The following is a 22,035-nucleotide window of genomic DNA, read 5'->3' on the forward strand; positions in this document are numbered from 1 at the left end:
TATTTTATCAACATTTCTTTTACTGTAATCAATGTTCATGAAACTTTTAATATACAGGGTGATTCAAAAAGAATACCACAACTTTAGGAATTTAAAACTCTGCAACGACAAAAGGCAGAGCTAAGCACTATCTGTCGGCGAATTAAGGGAGCTATAAAGTTTCATTTAGTTGTACATTTGTTCGCTTGAGGCGCTGTTGACTAGGCGTCAGCGTCAGTTGATGCTAAGATGGCGACCGCTCAACAGAAAGCTTTTTGTGTTATTGAGTATGGCAGAAGTGAATCGACGACAGTTGTTCAGCATGCATTTCGAACGAAGTATGGTGTTAAACCTCCTGATAGGTGGTGTATTAAACGTTGGTATAAACAGTTTACAGAGAATGGGTGTTTGTGCAAAGGGAAAAGTTCTGGACGGCCGAGAACAAGTGATGAAAATGTAGCACGCATCCAGCAAGCATTTGTTCGCAGCCCAGGAAAATCGACTCGCAGAGCTAGCAGAGAGCTGCAAATTCCACAATCAACTGTATGGAGAGTCCTACGAAAAAGGTTGGTTATGAAACCTGAACGTCAACTACCCGAGGCGATGGATCGGCCGCCAGGCAGCCCGTGACAGAGCACTTCATCACTGGCCTCCAAGAAGCCCTGATCTTACCCCCTGCGATTTTTTCTTATGGGGGTATGTTAAGGATATGGTGTTTCGGCCACCTCTCCCAGCCACCATTGATGATTTGAAACGAGAAATAACAGCAGCTATCCAAACTGTTACGCCTGATATGCTACAGAGAGTGTGGAACGAGTTGGAGTATCGGGTTGATATTGCTCGTGTGTCTGGAGGGGGCCATATTGAACATCTCTGAACTTGTTTTTGAGTGGAAAAAAACCTTTTTAAATACTCTTTGTAATGATGTATAACAGAAGGTTATATTATGTTTCTTTCATTAAATACACATTTTTAAAGTTGTGGTATTCTTTTTGAATCACCCTGTATACAAAAATTTGGTGTTTCAGATACTCTGTAGATGGAAGGAACTGAACCTCTGTAACATGACAGCTCCTCAAGAGAAGGCACCATGTGTGTCCTGGTTTATCGAGAAAAAATCGGATGTTCAGACTCAACGATACTTCGGAACGAAGTATGGAAGATTCCACCATCGCGCCCTTCAGTCTGTGCATGGCACAAAAAATTTATAGAGACAGGGACAGTGTTGGACAAAGGAAAGAGCGGGCGACCAAGAACATCCGATGAAAACATCGATCGCGTTTTAAACGTCTTCACTCGTCCACCTACGAAGTCCATCCGCACTGGTGCCAGACAGTTGCAACTACCGCGTTCATCTGTACATAAGGTCCTCCACAAGACCTTACGGCTGTACGCTTACAAAATCCAACTGTTACAGACACTTGAGCCAAATGACAAGCCAATACGGACAGAGTTTGCGCTCAACATGCTGGAACGCGATTCGGGGGATGAAGCATTCCTAAAGCGAGTTTGTTTCACTGACGAGAAAACTTCTCATGTTTCTGGTACATTAAACAGACACTATGTGAGAATGTGGGGATCTGAACATCCCCATGTGACTAGGGAGCTTCACCGGGACAGTCCAAAAGCAAAATGTAAATATTGTGTGACTATGGCCTCCCGTGGGATCTTTCGATTTGACGCCACTCCGCCGACTTGCGGGTGATGGGAATGAAATGATGATAATTAGGATAATACAACACCCAGTCCCTAAGCGGAGAAAATCTCCGACCCAGCCGGGAATCGAACCCGGGCCCTTAGGAGTGACATGCTGTCGCGCTTACCACTCAGGTACCGGGCGCAGTTTGAAACTGTATGTGTGGTGTGGAATCAAGTGCAACCGAACAATTGGTCCATTTTTCTTCAACGAGTCAACAAGTACTGCAGATGTTAACCTCGACCTTATGACCGAATATGTAGCACCACAACTGATTGACATACAACCAATTATCATTTTACAGCAAGATGGTGCACCATCACACTGGGGACTGCATGGTCGTCGGTTCCTCAATGAAACATTTCCAGGTAGATGGATTGGGAGGGATGGGCCAATTCCTTGGCCACCGCCTTTGCCAGGTATCGCTCCCTTGGACTTTTTTTATGGGGCAATGTAAAAGATATCGTGTATCATACACAGATACGGGACATGGCTGAGTTGAAGCAAAGGATTCGTAATGACATTGCCACCATTGATGACGCTATGCTAGAGCGAACATGGAAAGAAATCGAGTACCGTCTTGATGTGCTTCGTGCAACTAATGGCGCCCATATAGAGGTCTGTTAAACACTGTCAAAAAAAGTTTATAAACACTGATTACAATAAAATAAATGTTGTTAACATATTTCAACAACTACGGTTGTAATAAAATTTTGAAGTTGTGAAGGGACTTTATGGACACCTTGTATGTTCACCAGCTCCAGTAGTTAAAAAAAAATAAAAAAATGTGGACATCATTTACTCAAACTTCCACATGACGTTTTCTCGTCCGAAATACAGATTATGTGGCGAAAGTTAAAGTCCGTCCATAAGACCAATGAAAGAATTTGTAAGTCACCGTCGCTTGATCTCTAGGCTTCAAAAATACGAAAACAATAAATATAATTCACTATCAGTAAAATTAACATATAAGTAATCACAAATTAAAATAAAACATAATAGTCTGAATAGATTCTCAGTTTTCAAAAGTTTCGTTGGAAGTCCTTATCCGGGCAGCGGATCAACAGATAGATGTGCCTCGCTGGCGTGTGCATCGTGTATATCGATTGCGTCCAACCATCTACAAGATGTCTTATATCGTGAGACTGACTATAATATTAATGTTGATTCTTCTAGGGTTATTGATAATCTACATGGTCCGCCGCTGTTTCGTGATGGACGTATTGATTTTGCTTTACTAGTGTTGCTGTCTCCAATAAGGCTGATTGGAGCAGAACAGCGATGTCAACGCATTCACCATCCCTTCTAGAATTCCGATCAAAGATACCTCTATTTAACGTATACCCGTCGCACCACTTGGAGCGAGAAAGGTTCAGACAACACATTTCGAGTTGTGGAAGGTCTTTGCTTCGGAAGGTGTGTCAAAGTCGGTAGTTGAAAGTCAAGCGCCAGCAGAGGAAGCAAAATAGTGATACATAGAGAAACTTCACTTGAGATACAAGAGAGCATAAAGAAATTTCTAAATAGTAGTAGTAGTAACATGGCTAGCGGCCTTGCCGCAGTGGTAACACCGGTTCCCGTCAGATCACCGAAGTTAAGTGTCCGCCCCGACAGCTGAGTAGTCAGAGTGACGGATTACCGTCCTAACGGCCCGGGTTCGATTCCCGGCTGGGTCGGGGATTTTCTCCGCTCAGGGACTGGGTGTTGTGTTGTCTTCATCATCATTTCATCCCCATCCGGCGCGCAGGTCGCCAAATGTGACGTCGAATATAATAAGACTTACGCCAAGGCGGCCGAGCCTGCCCCGCAAGGGGCCTCCTTTCCATTACCGAAGTTAAGTGCTGTCGGGCTGGGCTAGCACTTGGAGTGGTGACCATGCTGTCTACCGAGCGCTGTTGGCAAGTGGGGTCCACTCAGCCCTTGTGAGGCAAACTGAGGAGCTTCTTCATTGAGAAGTAGCGGCTACGACCTCGTAAACTGACATACGGCTGGACAGTGGTGTGCTGACCACATGCCCCTCCATATCCGCATCTATTGACGCCTGTGGGCTGAAGATGACACGGCGGCCGGTCGGTACCGTTGGGCCTTTATGGTCTATTCGAGCAGAGTTTGGTTTTTTTTAATAGTAACTTGGAGTTGTGTCTGTTCAACATCTCACTAGATCAATTAAAGGCTCTGACAATTTTCTTTGTTAAATATAGTACCGCTAGCAAAGCACACAAAACAGAGCCCCCTTGTTAACTACATGTTAATGCATGTGCCTTTTCAAGGTGACATCTTTTATTTTCATTATTTCAAAAAATGGTTCAAATGGCTCTAAGCACTGGCTTAACACCTGAGGTCATCAGTCCCCTAGACTCAGAACTACTTAAACCTAACTAACGTAAGGACATCACACACATCCATGCACGAGGTAGGATCGTAGCTGCGACCGTAGCAGCAGCGCGGTTCCGGATTGAAGCGCCTAGAACGGCTCGTCCACAGCGGCCGGCCTCATTATTACCTATAAACATTTTTATTAGGTGTGAAGTGTAATTTTTTTAATATATGATCAGTATGGAAGTTGGAAAGCATCTTGTCCATTAGAGGAAGGTAACCAATGAAAAAGATTTACTAGTGCGGCAGCACGTGATTCGGACCAACCAGCTGTTCGGTGCAGCGTGAAACGTTTCGGTGAGTGACCTGTGCGGTGGCAGGTGTTTATGGAGAAAGTGCTCGCGTCTGGCCGCAGACGGAAAAGGAGTCTCGTTTATGAGCTCTGAGAGGCGGCCTGATCTGGACAGGAGAAAGCTGGAACCCTTCCTCGGTCTCCGCCGCCGCTGTAGGCAGCCGGCGCCAGCCAAAGGGCGGACGTCGACGTCGCTTACGCCACATACGGGCCTTGCTGTGTGTCGTCGCGGCGAGAATGACACTGCATTTAATCCTGGTCTGAAACCAAAATGCGTTTCATGTCGTTTAAAAGGCTCGTTTGCGGATAGAAAAGTTTTACACTTCCTTCTACATTTTTTCCGTATGTCTCGTATATATGCTTAGGAGGGCTTATTGATTTACCCTCAACGGATGGAAGAAGTTCGTGTTCCATGCTTGTACAAATTGTGTTAGCCAAATATTAAATTTACTGAGCTAGTGATTATGACTGAAGAGGAAGTTTGACAGACGCGGAAAGCAGATCGACATATTGATACACGGCGTGTCACGCACAGTGGTCAACTTAAGCGAAGGACCATTGATCTCACAGGAACTCTCTGCCCATCAACATAAAGGGAATTTAGCTATCATCCCCAAGCTTTCCCTAAGGTCGATGTAATTGCTAACAACGAAGCGGCCATCCAGACCCTTCCTTGTGACAAAGCTAGTGAAATACACACTGAAACCTGCAGGATTCTCCATCGAGCAACACCAACAGCTGCACCCTGAAAAGAGAAGAGTTACAAGGTGTAAAGAGTCTTTAGGGAAGATGACGTACGGAAAGATAAGCTCAGATCCCATGCAGTGGATTACACGGAACACAAATTCGTTAACGAAGGTATCTTCTCTCTTGATAGATGCACAGAAGAACCTGCACAGCACGGATGTGCTATCGCAGCAGACGTATGGGTTATCAAAAATCCGTAAAGATGATGTACCATTAAGACCATCATAAGCACCCCTGAATCGTCTACGCATAAACTTCTAAAACACTTGACCTCTCTTCTTTACTCACACGTTGGAAAGGTCAACACATACATGAAGGACACGGGGCAGTTCATTGTGAAGCTAAGGAAGTTAAAACTTGGTTCAAACTACATCCTTGTCAGCTGTTGTGGTGACGTTTGGTTTCCTGAAATGCCAGTCAGTGACCCCCTTTAACATATTGCTTCGATTTTCACACAGAACATCACCAAGCTGCTTCATGTATGTGTTGCAGTGAGCTACTTCACGTGCAATGGCGGTTTCTGTGAACAGCTGGAAGGTGTCACCATGGGTAGTCCACAGAGTCCAGTGGTTGTCAAGTTGTTCATGGAGCATTTCGAAAGACAAGCACTGGACAAGGCACCCTGTGGACCTAAGTTGTGGTACAAGTAAGTGGAGGTGTGGTAAGGAACAGCTCAGTGATTTCCTTAGACACCTCAAGAGTCTCCATGCCAACATAAAAATTTAGTATGGAAATAGAAAAGAATGAACAGCTACCCTTCTTAGATATGCTGGTTGCGAGGAATGGCGAGACCATGGGCCACAGCGTGTATCGAAAATCGACATCCGCGGACCGATACCTGCACAAAACGTCGAATCATCACCTGAACTAGAAAAGAGGAATGATAAATACGCTCGTAACGCGTACAAGACGAATATATGAGCCACAGCACATCGTATGAGAGATGTATCACGTGGTATGCGCTCTTAGGAGCGAAGGGTACTCCACCAGCTGCCTAAGAAGTGTCACGAAACATAGTGCTTCGCGAAATAACATGCTAGAAGTCGAAATATAGGGTACGGCTTTTCTGCCATACGTTCCCGTGGTAACGGACAGAATCGGCTGTATATTCCGCAAGCACAGTGTAACGACTATTTACAAACCGATCAAGAACATTAAAGGGAGCCTCACATCGGCGAAGGACAAAAGGAGGCCACTCGCAATGTCGAGAATTTACCGCGCACAGTATACGAGTGCAAAAGTCAACGAGGGCTATTTGGGAAGCAAGATCCGATCGGTCGTGAAATGGAGAAGACAGCGAAAATCAGGTTTTTATTTTCTGCGACTTCTCTACATAGTCATCATTTCGAGTGAGACATTTCCCGCAGCATTGTACCAGTGCCCTGGTCATAGAAGGTAGTCGCTTGCATTCTGCCAATTTTCTACGCTGATCTGCAGCTTGTTGTCTGTGACAAAATGTTATCTTCATAGCCGGCAGAAATGAAAACCAGACGAAGCCAAGTCTGTGCTGTATGGTGGTTGATCAAACATGTCCCATCGGAAAGGCTGCAGGAGCGTCCTCATTGCCGATGCAGTTTGCGGCCGAGAATATTATTATCACGAAGAAGGAAATGCATGACAGTTATGTTATGTGGTGTTGTGTACATAGTTCCGCGTAGTCAGCGCGTACACAACTTTCCCACTAGAGCGCGCCCCGCTAAGCACAACAGCGCAGGCGCAGCGCTCGTCCGTCTCCGCACTACGAGATAGCGTTGCCATAGACACGGACCAAATTCTGCTTCCGCCGATCAGCGTATTAATACGTAACGCAGCCAATGAGATTGCTGCTAATGTAGGACCTTTTCTCCTCGCGGATCACACTCGCGCAGTGATACATAAACGCGCGGGGTATTATAACGAGTGTACAGACCTCCGATTAGTCAGTCTGCATTTGTCTGCATCAGTCTGTACCAGTCTGCATTAGTCTGCATCAGTCTGTACCAGTCTGCATTAGTCTGTACCAGTCTATACGAGTTCTACATTTGTCTGTACCAGTCTATAGTCAAGTTTCAGTCAGCGCCTAATAAGATTACCATATTCCTGTACATAGCCATGAAGATAAATGTATAGACACTTTTGTCAAGTATCAGAGATATATGTGAGAATAAGATTAACGTACCAATACCAAAGGAACTTCAGATTGTCAATTGTAAATAGCATCCAGGACTAAGTTAAGTAATTTTTATGCTTGTTGTTATTTTAATAAATGTGTGTGAAAATTAATCAAGTTCTGTTTAAAGTTGGTCACCGTCAATCTGCTACTCTAAGCGTGCAAGTGGCATTTCTATCATCTGACCTGACGGCAGAAGATAAACACGCCACGATAAGACCACGAGACATATTGCTGACACTCGCCTACTTCGTTAGAGCGTCAAGTCAAATAATCTGATGGTGTGTGTACTGAAGGTCTTACAGTACGCTCACCACGTGTGGGCTACGTGAAACCAGGTGAAATCTCTCACGGGCACTCATACTTGGCGGGAGACACTATTGTTTATGTGCTCACTGTACGCTCATAACTGAAATAGCGATGTCACGCGATCGATGGATACTGTCCAACACGCAAGCAAAGCTTCACCGGATTTTTACTGTAGTTCCCATTTGGCGACCGATCGGACCTTACTGTACGATTAGCCCTTTTGTGTTGTAATGACTGGACGGTCCGTCCACCATATAAAACGATATTTCAGGTTGGGACAGGTTGAGAAATCGTCCGAGAAGGAGCACGCCCCGTGTGAGAACGACGACATAATGAAATTCGGCGAGACGTAAGCCCTTGCTGTGGAGAAGAGCTACCGCATCTGCTTGTTCAGGGAAGCTATTTCTTTTATGAGTCTTCAGTCTTCTGACTGGTTTCATGCGGCTCGCCACGAATTACTCTCCTGTGCCAATCTCTTCATCTCAGGGTAGCACTTGCAACCTGCATCCTCAATAATTTGCTAGATCTATTCCAATCTCTGTCTTCCTCTATAGTTTTTATCATCTACAGCTCCCTCTAGCACCATGGAAGTTCTTCCCTTAAGTATTAAGAATGTCCTACTATCCTGTCGCTTCTCCTTGTCAGTGTTTTCCCTACGTTCCTTACCTCGCCGATTCTGCGGAAAAATCCCTCATTCCTTACCTTATCAGTCCACCTAATTTTCAGCATTCTTCTGTAGCATCATATCTCAAATGCTTCGATTCTTTTCTTTTCCGGTTTTACCACAGTCCATGAATCACTACCATACAATGCTGTGCTCCAAATGTACATTCTCAGAAACTTCTTCTTAGAATTAAGGCCTATTTTTGATACTAATAGACTTCTCTTGGCCAGGATGCCCTTTTTGCCAGTGCTAGTCTTCCATTTATGTCCTCCTTTCTTCGTCCGTCGTGAGTTATTTTGCTGCCTACGTAGCAGAATTCCTTAACTTCATCTACTTCGTGATCACCAACCCTGATGGTAAGATCTCATTTCCGCTGCCTCTCATTGCTTTCGTCTTTCTTCGATTTACTCTCAAACCATATTCTGTACTCATTAGACTGTTCACTCCATTTTGCAGATCCTGAAATTCTTCTTCACTTTCACTTAGGATATCAGTGCCATCAGCCATCAATATTACTGATATCCTTTCACCTTGAATTGAAATTCCACTCTTGAGCCGTTCTTTTATTCCCTTACTGCTTCTTTGATATATAGATTGAACAATATGGGTGAAGGATTGCATCCTTTTCTTTCACACTTTTTAATCCGAGCGCTTCGTTCTTACTGTTCCACTTTTATTGTTCCCTCTTGGGTGTAGCACATTTTCTGTTTATCCTTCTTTCCCTATAACTTATCCCTATTTTTCCCAGAATTTCGAACATCCTGCACCAATTGACATTGTCGAACTCTTTTTCCAAGTCGACAAATCCTTTGAACGTGTCTCGATTTTTCTTTAGCTTTGCTTACGTTATCAACTGCAAACTCATAATAACCTTGGTTGCTTTCCCAAAGCTAAATTGATCGTCATCCAACACATCCTCAATTTTCTTTTCCATTCTTCTATGTACTAGTCTTATCTGCGACTTAGATGCATAAGCTCTTAAGCTGACTATTCTATAATTCTCGCACTTATCGGCTATTCAGTCTTCGGAATCGCGTGGAAGTTGATTTTCGAAACTCAGATGGTATATCGCCTACCTCATACATTCTACACACCAACGTGAATAGTCGTTTTGTTGCCACGTCCCCCAATGATTTTAGAAATTCTAATGGATTGTTATCTATCCTTTCTGCCTTATTCGATCTTAAGTCTTCTAAAGCTCTTTTAAATTCTGATTTTGAAACTGGATCCCTTATCTCTTCCATATCGACTATTGTTTCATCTTCTTCACGCCATCAGACAAGTTTTGCCCCTCTTAGAGGCTTTCAGTGTACTCTTTCTACCTTTCATCTGCGTTTAACAGTGGGATTCCCATTGCACTCTTAATATTACCACACTTGCTTTTAATTTCACCGAAGGTAGTTTTGACTTTTCTATATGCTGAGGCCGTCCTTCCGACCATCAATTCGATTTTGATTCCTTCACATTATTCTTACAGCCAATTCGTCTTAGCTACCCTGCGCTTCCTGTTTACTTGCTTCCTAAGTGACTTGTATTTCTGTATTCCTGAATTTATCTGAACGTTTTAGTACTTCCTTCTTTCATCAATCAACTGACGTATTTCTTTCGTTGCCCATGGTATCTTCGCAGTTACTTTCTTTGTACCTATGTTTTTCTTTCCAACTTCTGTGAGTGCCTTCTTAAAGATGTTCATTTCTCTTCAACTGAGCTGCCTAGTTAACTGTTCCTTAATGCAGTATCTATAGCCTCAGAGAACTGGTGAAACACAACTAGCTCTTTACTCTCACCAAGTAATGAGTGCTATCGACAGGGATGCAAAACTGATTCCATATTTTTAGATTTCCAGAAAGTTTTTGACACTGATGCAGAATGATTTCAATAAAATATCGGTATGTGCGAAAAAAGGAAAATGAGTGTGAAGTAATCCACATGAATACTACAAGGTTCCCGTTAAAGCTCGGGTAACCGATAAATCAAACAATTCTAACGGATGCGAATTCAACTGACAATTTAATTGGTTGCCTGATTTGGAGGGAGGGGACCAAACTGGGAGGTCAGCGGTCCAATACGTTAGGGAAGGAAATCGGCCGTGCCCTTTCAAAGAAACTAACTACTTGAGGATTACAATTACGAATACGTTAATCCACCCACATCAGATGGAAATGACGGAGGACATTGACAAAGTTAAAAGAAGAGCAGTTCGTTTTGTACTGATCACAAAATGGGGAAGAGAGTGCCACGGATATGATAAGCGAATTTGGTGGCAACCATTAAAACAGAGACGTTATTCATTGTTACAGGACCTTGTCATGAATTTTCAATCACCAACAATCTCCTCCGAATGCGAAAATATTTAGTTTGTGCGCATCTACCTAGGGAGAAATGATCTTCACTATAAAGTAAGAGAAAAAAAGAGCTCCTACAGAACGATTTTTCCGCTCGCTATTCGAGAGAGGAACGGTAGAGAAATAGCTTTAAGGTCGTTCGATAAATACTCCTGCCACGCACTTTATTGGGAAATGCAGAGTAATCATGTAGATGGAGATGAAAGTCGTATAGAGCAATGCCTTAGCACACAACCCTTACATAGTCCGCACTCCACCTTCACTTCTGACGATGCCTTCCCATTACTATCGGCGTACCGAGTTCTGCCTGATAGACTTCAAACCAGTCGCATATCTGTTCAGATATTCAGTATGCAAATATTTTGTGCACTCGACTTTATTTGACGACGACGAGAAACTTTGTCGAAGGCTTTTAGGAATCAAGAAATACAACATCAACCTGCACTCTCCTATCTTCTGCCTCCTGTAGCTCCCGACGGTAGAGAGCAGGAGTGCACTTGCACCTGGAATCCTCGGCCTTACCCTCACATTACTCTCCAGTGCCAGATTAACTATCCCTGAGGCCTGAGGCCAGGATCTAACCTGATAAATGACCCCTTTTTTTTAGTGAAGTTGCCCCGTAGAGCATTTTCTCTCAAATTCAGTTTAGTATCCTTTCATTAGTTATTCGATATGTCGATGTAATCTTGAGAATTCTTCTGTATTGTAATTTCAGAAGCCTCTATTCTCTTCATACCTGTATTAACGCTTCACTTCCCTGCGACATTACATTCCAGGCAAAAAACACTCTAACACTTAAAATTTAGTTTTAAGTTAACAATTTTTTTTAAGCAATATTTTGTGTCCCCTTGCCAGTGCGCTTTCTATATCCTCTCTTTCCCGACCGCCACACGAATAGGAAAACTGGTATACTAATTTTAGTGCATCGTGTCCTAATCCAATTTCCTCATCGTCGCTTCGATGCTTTGGATGCATGAGTGGTTGAACTCGCAAAAATGTATAAGAGCGGTCTATTAGACCGCTATTAACATCAGTTACAAAATGATGACATCAAAGGAAATATTATCAAGTTCTTAAAGTCTTGGTGGCACAGAGTGCTTAAGAAATTATTTATTATGATATTATGACCATTACTTTAGTATGATATAAAGAACGATACTATAAATTACGTTACAAATTTTTTGAGACGGAATAACTATCTGTTTTAATGAACCACATCAGAAAAATTTCTCATTAAAAGCAACGTTCTTCAGAAAAAATTTCATTGCGTTCTTTGCACATATGTCTTGAGCGTTTGCAGAATGTCTGACTAATTTTTCTGCATAATCGATGTGGGCACATGAAGTATCTTCTTTTTAGTGAGCTTTGAGTTTCGGCAAGCGTCGTCTGTTGGCGAGCTACGCCGTCGTTGAACTTCCTTTTGTAGATGTGTGCCGGGCTGGGTGGCCGAGCGGTTCTAGGCGCTACAGTCTGGAACCGCGCGACCGCTACGGTCGCTGGTTGGAATCCTGCCTCGGGCATGGATGTGTGTGATGTCCTTAGGTTAGTTAGGTTTAAGTAGTTCTAAGTTCTAGGGGACTGATGACCTCAGATGTTAAGTCCCACAGTGCTCAGAGCCATTTGAACCATTTGTAGATGTGTGTTGTTGATGAATATTACGTAGGAAATTAAGTTAAGCGTGTCGTCCCGCGCTAAGACTATTGTGAAACAGAAGTGGCGTATTGTCAGAAGAGAGCACATGTTCCATGTTTGCTGAGGACACAGTTCTGCCGGGGTACGGGTAACAAGTGCATGAGACTGTGCTACAGAAGTGGCGCTGCAACTGAAAACGTACTGCGATGTTGAAGAACGCAGGACAGCACGACTCTTGTGAGCACAACGTCTAAATTTCACACAGATTTACCCTGAAAATCTGGTTTTACATGAACTAAATACAATGTCGTGTCAACCGTCATGAAATGGTGGCAATAATTGGACCAAAGCTACACAGACATATATAATACCGATCCGGAAGTCCATATATTTCCTCATGGAATATCCATCTTTTCGGCACGTTGTAAGTACATTGGGAAGAGAGGGGGGGGGGGGGGGATATTCCAGCGATGAGGACTTTGGGCGGGCAACTGAAAGCTTGGTAGTACGTTCCGAACATTGTTTACAGAGATCTGGAGACGACGATGAAAAATAGTGTCGTGTATCTGTGACACTTTGAAGTATGGTGCAGCACACAACAAAAGTGACTTGGCGTGCCATAATAATGTTTAACTTTATTTCTGAAGTTTGCTCGTACTAATCTTTCCTGTCTTCCGTGAATTTATTTCTTTTTTCCTTTTATTTAAACATCAAGTTCCTTAGGACCAAATTGAGGAACAAATCTCCAAGGTCATGGAACGTGTCAGTACATGAAATTACAACATAGAAGTAATAACAGATAAAAATAAATGTTCATGAACCTGAAAAAAGTCAGTTCATAAGTTTAAGCAAACGCTATCAGCAATACAATAAGAATCAGCTTAATTTTTCAAGGAACTCCTCGACAGAATAGAAGGAGTGACCATTGAGGAAACTCTTCAGTTTTGATTTGAAAGCGCGTGGATTACTGCTAAGATGTTTGAATTCGAGTGGCCGCTTATTGAAAATAGATGCAGCAGTATACTGCACACCTCTTTGAACAAGAGTTAAGGAAGTCCTTCTGCCGAGTATTGACCGAGTGAAAGCTGCTTATTCTTGGGAATAAACTAATATTGGTAACAAAAAATGACAATAAGGAATCTACAATTGAGAGGCCATTGTCAAAATACCGAGACTCGTGAACAGAAGTCGACAAGAGGTTCGTCAACTCACACCACTTATTGTCCGAACCGCCCGTTCCTGAGCCAAAAAGATGCTTTTATAATGGGAAGAGTTAACGCAAAATATAATACCATACGACATACGCGAATGAAAATAAGCAAAGTAGACTAATTTTCGTGTCGAACGATCAGTCACTTCTGATACTGTTCCAATAGTAAAAAAGGCAGTATTAAGTCTCTGAAGAAGATCATGAACGTGGGGTTTCCACGACAGCTTACTATCTATCTGAACACCTAGAAATCTGAACTGTTCAGTTTCACTAATCATATGTCCGTTGTGTGAAATTAAAACGTCAGGTTTTGTTGAATTGTGTGTTAAAACTGTAAAAACTGAGTCTTACTGTGATTTAGCGTTAGTTCATTTTCTACAAGCCATGAACTTAGGTCATGTACGGCACTATTTGAAACCGAGCCAATGTTCCACACAACATTCTTTATTACCAAGCTAGTGTCATCAGCAAATAGAAATATTTTAGAGTTACCCGTAATACTAAAGGGCATATAAATAAGGGATAATTCGTGGTATTATTTTCAACCATGACTTATTAAAGTGATTGTTTGGTTATATTCACATCTCTGAGCGCTTGCCTTCATTGGAATTGGTATTACCATATATTTCAGACATTTTAGTAATAGAACGAAACATACTACTTCATCTTCAAGACTACGTCAGAACTATCTATCACTTGGGCCCTAATCTTTCAAGAGTGGCATTACGAGAATCATGGTTGGCAAGACTGCTTCTCTTTACAAAACTCATAGCTGTATCGCTGAAATTTACATCATTTACCAAGCTCCCCTTTTCCACTTTTGGCGTTTTTCTTCTCGGTCTCCATTGTCATGTATTGGTTTTAGCAGTGGTAGTGGCAGTGGGTGGCCGGAGGACCTTCCTTACGCCACCACCTCCCCACACCAGGACAGAACCTACAGGGTGGTCCATCTTGTGACATTACAGCCTTTATCACTGCGATTTTTAACATGTAAAAGTTTTTTTTTCTGTATTCGCGTCAGTATGTGCGAACTTTTAACATATACCAATGAATGTTGTAACCAGATATCTTTGCCGCGCTCCTGAAAAGCGCAGAATATCACGATAGCTATAAACTGTTATACGCTGCTATCGATCAGTAAAAAAAAAAAACGATGCACCTATGTTTCAAAAAAAATAACAATTGCCAATTTTTACTTCTGCAGGGAGCCGCGCCGCTGTCTAGCTGTTCTGTGAATGTGTTGCGAGTCGGACGCAAAAGTATTGTGCTCCATACTGATATAATCATTTTATTGTAACTTTAAGAGTTTAAGTGATTAAAAAATATATGTGGCCACAAACAAGCGAGAATGTGTATCATGAAAATTCGCTCCACCGCCACAATGGGTGGCCATGTTAATGTAAGTTTCCGTTTCATAATATAATACTTGAAGCCTTGAAGTTTATTTAATTTCAAAGAAAATCTCTCAACCTTATTTTCATTAATTATACTTGTGATAATCTTTCCTGTTTAAAAGATTTATGCAGCTTATGATCCAGCGTGTGTTCTGTCGGAACAGGAGGCTGTCGTGACGACATCGTTATAGTATTTATTCCAAGTTCTTTCAGTTCCGTTTATATGTTCGTACAAATCCAATTAGTTGGTCCCTTAGGTTTCTTTCATGTAACTTCAGTCTGTTTTCTCCGCGCGATCTTCCTCCGAAAAAAATTTCTGTTCATTTTTTTTAGTAATTTTCGATATCGCGAATGAGAAAAGACAGCCGCCTCCTGCTCCGAAGGGAACACCACGACTTTTCTAACGTCGAAGAGTACCGCACGAATTTTCCGCTAAAAGGTAATAGAATTTCTTAAAGCTGGATCAATTACACATGTTGCTGCTGTTCTCCGACGAATCTGGTGTGATTAATAGTAATTTATTCTGTCACGACAAAAAGAACCAATTTTATTTTTACCAAAGCAACAAAGCTTTCAATTAAATTACTAAGAAAAAAAAATCATACCAGAATCTGAAGTTTCGGCTAAGATTATCTCGAAAACAATACATCGGGTAAAATTATGGGTAAGACAAGTTCGTAAGCTCAAAGTATAGTTTTCGAGATAATCTCATCCGAAACTTCAGATGGACCACCCTGCATGTATCCCTGCCATCTGCGTCGACATTAAATCTATGTTCACGTACGACAACGAGGCGTAAATGTCTGCGTAGCGTGTATTCCAGCCGGGCCATAGGAACCGGTCTGCTATTCATCTAATTGGATGTGGGAAACCGCCTGAAAGCCACATCCAGGACTGTGGGCCCGCTACCCTCGTCGTTAATCTGCCAGGCGGACTCAACCCGGGGCAGCCTCGCTTCCCCCCCTCTGTCCTGGAAGTGTGCGTTGGCGTTCTCGACTGCCCAGGCGGATCGTTCACTAAGCTACCACTAGCGAAGTCATTCTTCTGTAATTACTAGGGGAAGTGGAGAGAGAGCGAGTTACGGAGACAGTTTACGGCTGCTACAGCTGTTTATTTAGCAAAGACTCGTGTATTTCACTGGCCGGAAAACAGTTAATCGTGCGATGTACGTCGACCTATAAGGAGAGCACATAGAAAAACAATTTTATTCATGACACAAAAAAGTTTTTAATGGCAGGCCGCTGTAACGTATCTTTCCTGCCTTGCACACAGCAAAATGACAGGAATACTTCAATTGTGCAATTTCATGAACAATTATTTGTCTCGGGAACGATAAGTCACAAATGCGAGGGGACAGAGTAGTTAATAGCAGAACACACATCAAAGAGCAGTCAGATTTTTTTGCTGTATTGAATTATCTCATTACACGTTTAAGCCATTTTTTTAACTTCTGATGTATCACGCCCTGGTGGCTATTTATAGGTTATCGTTGCTTGGAAGCTTATTGACCGCGAAAATATTGTATTGACTTCCACGTACAAAATGGTAATAGTCCGGGCTTTGTAGAAATAAATCTGCAGGTCCGACTTTTGAAGAATACAGTACATAAATGGCACATCGCGATAAGCAGTCGGTAGTTCTGCTCTTAGACAACATGTGCACAATTCCTGACATGTCAATCTGAAAAAAAGAGCTCATCAAATAAAATTTAATATCGTGCACATCAGTGGTTTCTACAATAAATGCAATTTATTAACTGATAGTATGATAATTATTATTCGATAAATCGTATACACTAACGGAAGAAATCTCAAAACCAAAAAAATAATTAATATAGAGTCTAGGTAACACATTTAACTGATTAGCATTGCAAGTTCACAGGTAAGCGCGAAATGAGCGGACTGAAAAGTAAATGGCTGGTACATTAATAACCGGTGTAGCGGCCAAAACGTTGCATTCAAACATGCAAAAGTGCATGCAGTGTGTCGTACAGGTGCTGGGCGTGATGGCGTTCGTTGCCTGTTGTGCTTGGTCGGTCAGTACAGGCACTTGAAATGCCGGCTGTGGATGACGCTGGAGTTCTCGTCCGATGATGTCCTATACGTGCTGTCATGAAGACAGATCTGGTGATCGAGGAGGGTAAGGCTCACATCGACACATTGTAGAGCATGCTGAATTTCAACAGCGCTATGCGGGTGGGCGTTAGCTCGTTTGAAAATACCTCCTGGAAAGATGTACCTCAATGGCAGCACAACAAGTCGAATCACCAGGCTGACGTACCAATTTTACGGCAGGGCCTGGGATAATCACGATATGGCTCCTGGTGTCGTACGAAATCGCAACCCCGACATTAACTCCAGATGTACGAGGGTAATCCCAAAAGTAAGGTCTCCTATTCCTTTATAAGTACAGAACTCTGTGTGGCAGTTGGTCACACTTTTATAGAGAGTGCTTCACGCGCTGTGTGTAAACATGCGCACGCCGCTGAGGCGCTGAGACACTCAGTCTTGGCTTGGCAGCCGTTGAGAATGGAGCTCCCGTTGGATGTTACCGCCAAGTGCGATTTGCGCGGATGTATTCGGCTTCTGAACGCAAAGGGCATTGCGCCGGATGAAATTCATCGCCAATTGACGGAAGTATGTGGTGAGTCGTGCATGCATGTCAAAAATGTTCGTAAGTGGTGTAGAGAGTTTGCAGCTGGTCGGACCGAAATTCACAACGAACAAAGGAGCGGAAGACCTTCCGTTTATGAGAAGACAGTGTTGAAGGTTGAGCAAAGCATGCGTGAAGATCGGCGGATCGCCCTGGATGATCTCTGCACGTTGATACCTGAGGTTTCCCGAAGCACAGCTCACAGAATTTTAACGGAAACATTGAACTACCGAAAGGCGTGCACAAGATGGGTGCCACGCATGTTGACTGGGGACCACATGTGCCAAAGAGTTGATTCTTCCCGCCAATTTCTTCACCGCCTTGCAGCCGAAAAGGGCAACTTTCTGGACTCAATTGTCACGGGTGAAGAAACCTGGCCATACCACTTTACTCCTGAGACCAAGCAACAATCACGTCAATGGCGGCTTCCTTCTTCGCCAAAGCCACGGAAATTCAAACAAACACAGTCAATCGGTAAAGTCATGACAACCGTTTTTTGGGATCGGAAAGGAGTATTGTTGGTCGACTTTATGCCATCTGGGGCCACAATTAACGCTGACAGGTACTCTGAGAATCTGAAAAAACTCCAACGAGCAATTCAGAACCGGAGAAGAGGAATGTTGAGAAAGGGCGCACGCATTCTCCATGACAACGCTCGCCCACACACCGCTCGGCAAACCGTTGCTAGCCTGCAACAGTTTCAGTGGAACATAATCACCCACTCACCCTATAGTCCTGACTTGGCGCCCAGTGACTATCACCTGTTCCCTAGGTTAAAGGAACATTAGGCCGGAAAGCGACTGAGCTCCGATCACGAGGTGAAAGAAGAGGTTCATAACTTTCTAAACAGCATGGCGGCGAGCTGGTATGACATGGGCATACAAAAATTGCCACAGCGTCTACAAATATGCATCGACAGAAATGGAGATTATGTCGAAAAATAGCTAAACGTTCAAGCTGTAAGCTGATGGAAACCATTGTAGAAATAAACAGGTCTATGTACTTATAAAAAAATAGGAGACGTTACTTTTGGGATTAGCCTCGCAGCTCCAGTGTGTCTAGCACGCAAACAGGTTGGTTGCAGGCCCTCAACTGGCTTCCTTTTAACCAACACACGACCATCACTGGCACCGAGGCTTTCATCATAAAACACAACAGATCTCCAACCTGCCCTCCAGTGAGCTCTCCCTTGTCAACACTGAAGTCCCAAATGTCGGTGATTTTGAGTCAGTGGAACGCACACTGCAGGTGTCTGGCTCGGAACTGTTCTTGAAATAACCTATTTGTAACAGGTCATTGCGTCACTGTCATTCCAACTGCTGCTAATATTTCTGCTGCAAATGCAAAAGATGCGCCAGAGTACTGAAATGCAGGAGGATCTGCAACGAATTGACGCATGGTGCAGGGAATGGCAATTGAATCTCAATGTAGACAAGTGTAATGTGCTGCGAATACATAGAAAGAAAGATCCTTTATCATTTAGCTACAATATAGCAGGTCAGCAACTGGAAGCAATTAATTACATAAATTATTTGGGAGTAGGCATTAGGAGTGATTTAAAATAGAATGATCATACAGGGTGTTTCAAAAATGACCGGTATATTCGAAACGGCAATAAAAACTAAACGAGCAGCGATAGAAATACACCATTTGTTGCAATATGCTTGGGACAGCAGTACATTTTCAGGCGGACAAACTTTCGAAATTACAGTAGTTACAATTTTCAACAACAGATGGCGCTGCAAGTGATGTGAAAGATATAGAAGACAACTCAGTCTGTGGGTGCGCCATTCTGTACGTCGTCTTTCTGCTGTAAGCGTGTGCTGTTCACAATGTGCAAGTGTGCTGTAGACAACATGGTTTATTCCTTAGAACAGAGGATTTTTCTGGTGTTGGAATTCCACCGCCTAGAACACAGTGTTGTTGCAATAAGACGAAGTTTTCAACGGAGGTTTAATGTAACCAAAGGACTGAAAAGCGATACAATAAAGGATCTGTTTGAAAAATTTCAACGGACTGGGAACGTGACTTCCACGTATCGTCTCATGCGCCAGAGTTTACACCTCTATCCATACAAAATTCAAACGCGGCAACCCCTCAGCGCCGCTACCATTGCTGCACGAGAGACATTCGCTAACGATATAGTGCACAGGATTGATGACGGCGATATGCATGTGGGCAGCATTTGGTTTACTGACGAAGCTTATTTTAACCTGGACGGCTTCGTCAATAAACAGAACTGGCGCACATGGGGAACCGAAAAGCCCCATGTTGCAGTCCCATCGTCCCTGCATCCTCAAAAAGTACTGGTATGGGCCGCCATTTCTTCCAAAGGAATCATTGGCCCATTTTTCAGATCCGAAACGATTACTGCATCACGCTATCTGGACATTCTTCGTGAATTTGTGGCGGTGCAAACTGCCTTAGACGACACTGCGAACACCTCGTGGTTTATGCAAGATGGTGCCCGGCCACATCGCACGGCCGACGTCTTTAATTTCCTGAATGAATATTTCGATGATCGTGTGATTGCTTTGGGCTATCCGAAACGTACAGGAGGCGGCGTGGATTGGCCTCCCTATTCGCCAGACATGAACCCCTGTGACTTCTTTCTGTGGAGACACTTGAAAGACCAGGTGTACCGCCAGAATCCAGAAACAATTGAACAGCTGAAGCAGTACATCTCATCTGCATGTGAAGCCATTCCGCCAGACACGTTGTCAAAGGTTTCGGGTAATTTCATTCAGAGACTACGCCATATTAATGCTACGTATGGTGGATATGCGGAAAATATCGTACTATAGAGTTTCCCAGACCGCAGCGCCATCTGTTGTTGAAAATTGTAACTACTGTAATTTCGAAAGTTTGTCTGCCTGAAAATGTACTGTTGTCCCAAGCATATTGCAACAAACGGTGTATTTCTGTCGCTGCTCGTTTAGTTTTTATTGCCGTTTCAAATATACCGGTCATTTTTGAAACACCCTGTATAAAGTTGGTCTTCGGTAAAGCAGATGTGAGACTGAGATTCATTGGAAGAATACTAAGGAAATTCAGTCCGAAAACAAAGGAAGTAGGTTATAGTACATTTGTTCCCCCACTGCTTGAATATTGCTCGCCAGTGTGGGACCCGTACCAGATAGGGTTGATAGAAGAGATAGAGAAGATCGAACGCAGAGCAGCGCGCTCTGTTACAGGATCATTTAGTAATCGCGAAAGCGTTACGGAGATGATAGACAAACTCCAGTGCAAGACTCTGCAGGAGAGACGCTCAGTCGGTCGGTACGGGCTTTTGTTTGAAGTTTCGAGAACATACCCTCACCGAGGAGTCAAGCAGTATATTGCTCCCTCCTACGTATATCTCGCGAAGAGACCATGAGGATAAAATCAGAGGGATTAGAGCCCACACAGAGGCGTACGGACAATCTTTCTTTCCACGAACAATACGAGACTGGAGTAGAAGGGAGAACCGATAGAGCTACTCAAAGTAACCTCCGCCACACACCGTCAGGTGGCTTGCGGAGTATGGATGTAGATGTAGAGTCATACGCCTAAAGCAATGGTCTTCCCTCTCGGTTGTACCAGGTGGCCTTGTCTTCTTGAGACCGTACATTCTCGTGATCTCGGGTGCCAGAAATAACGTAGGTGGCTTCATTCCTGCCAAGTCTTTCTCTGCAATATCGCAGAAGGAAGATCCAGCTTCACGTAGCACTCTTACACGACCTCGTTCAAACCCAGAGAACCATTGATAATGGCGTCTTTGTCGCCTTAAAGGCATTCTTGACCAACAACTCACAAAGTCCAATTTCAAAAGTAACTAACGCTCACTAACGTTGTGTCTTTGAAGCAAACCTGATATCCACCGTCATAGTGGCGTGACTAGCACCTCTCTTATGCGACTGGTGCGAAATTTGAAAAGACATGATCTTTCAGCTGTAGAAACATGCCTAATAGTTGTAGTTTACGTCGCAAAACCCCTTTTTGGCGTTGCGATTTTTCTTTCCGTCAGTGTATTTTAGAGAGCTTACAACTCGCAGCTCCTGCAGGTTTGAAGACGAGATCAGAAGTACGTCCTCGCTACTATATGTTTTGATTTTCAAAAACATTGATTATAATTACAAAGTTTCTTTAACACTTCTTATACACACTGTATGCGAGTTATAATTGATACTCGTTCTCTGATCCTTGGTGTTATATGGGCATTTTGTAATATGGGTTTCTTCCATACTGATGATTTCTTCGTATGAAAAACACTAAAATAATAAAATAATGCAACTATTCCAAGATACATTCCAGCAGCACATTTTCATCTTTGCCTCGTATGATTACTTTTTCCAATTACGGGCTACAAACGTAAGGCATTCATCTAACTCGCCCTTTTCCTTTGTAGCGAAATACTGGTACAATTAGTACACTACTGGCCATTAAAATTGCTACACCAAGAAAAAATGCATATGATGAACGGGAATTCATTGGACAAACATATTATACTAGAACTGACATGTGATTACATTTTCACGCAATTTGGATGCATAGATAATGAAAAATCAGTACCCAGAACAACCACCTCTGGCCGTAATAACGGCCTTGATA

Source organism: Schistocerca americana, chromosome 2 (genome assembly GCF_021461395.2).
Source record: "Schistocerca americana isolate TAMUIC-IGC-003095 chromosome 2, iqSchAmer2.1, whole genome shotgun sequence".
Classification (NCBI taxonomy): Eukaryota; Metazoa; Arthropoda; class Insecta; order Orthoptera; family Acrididae; genus Schistocerca; species Schistocerca americana.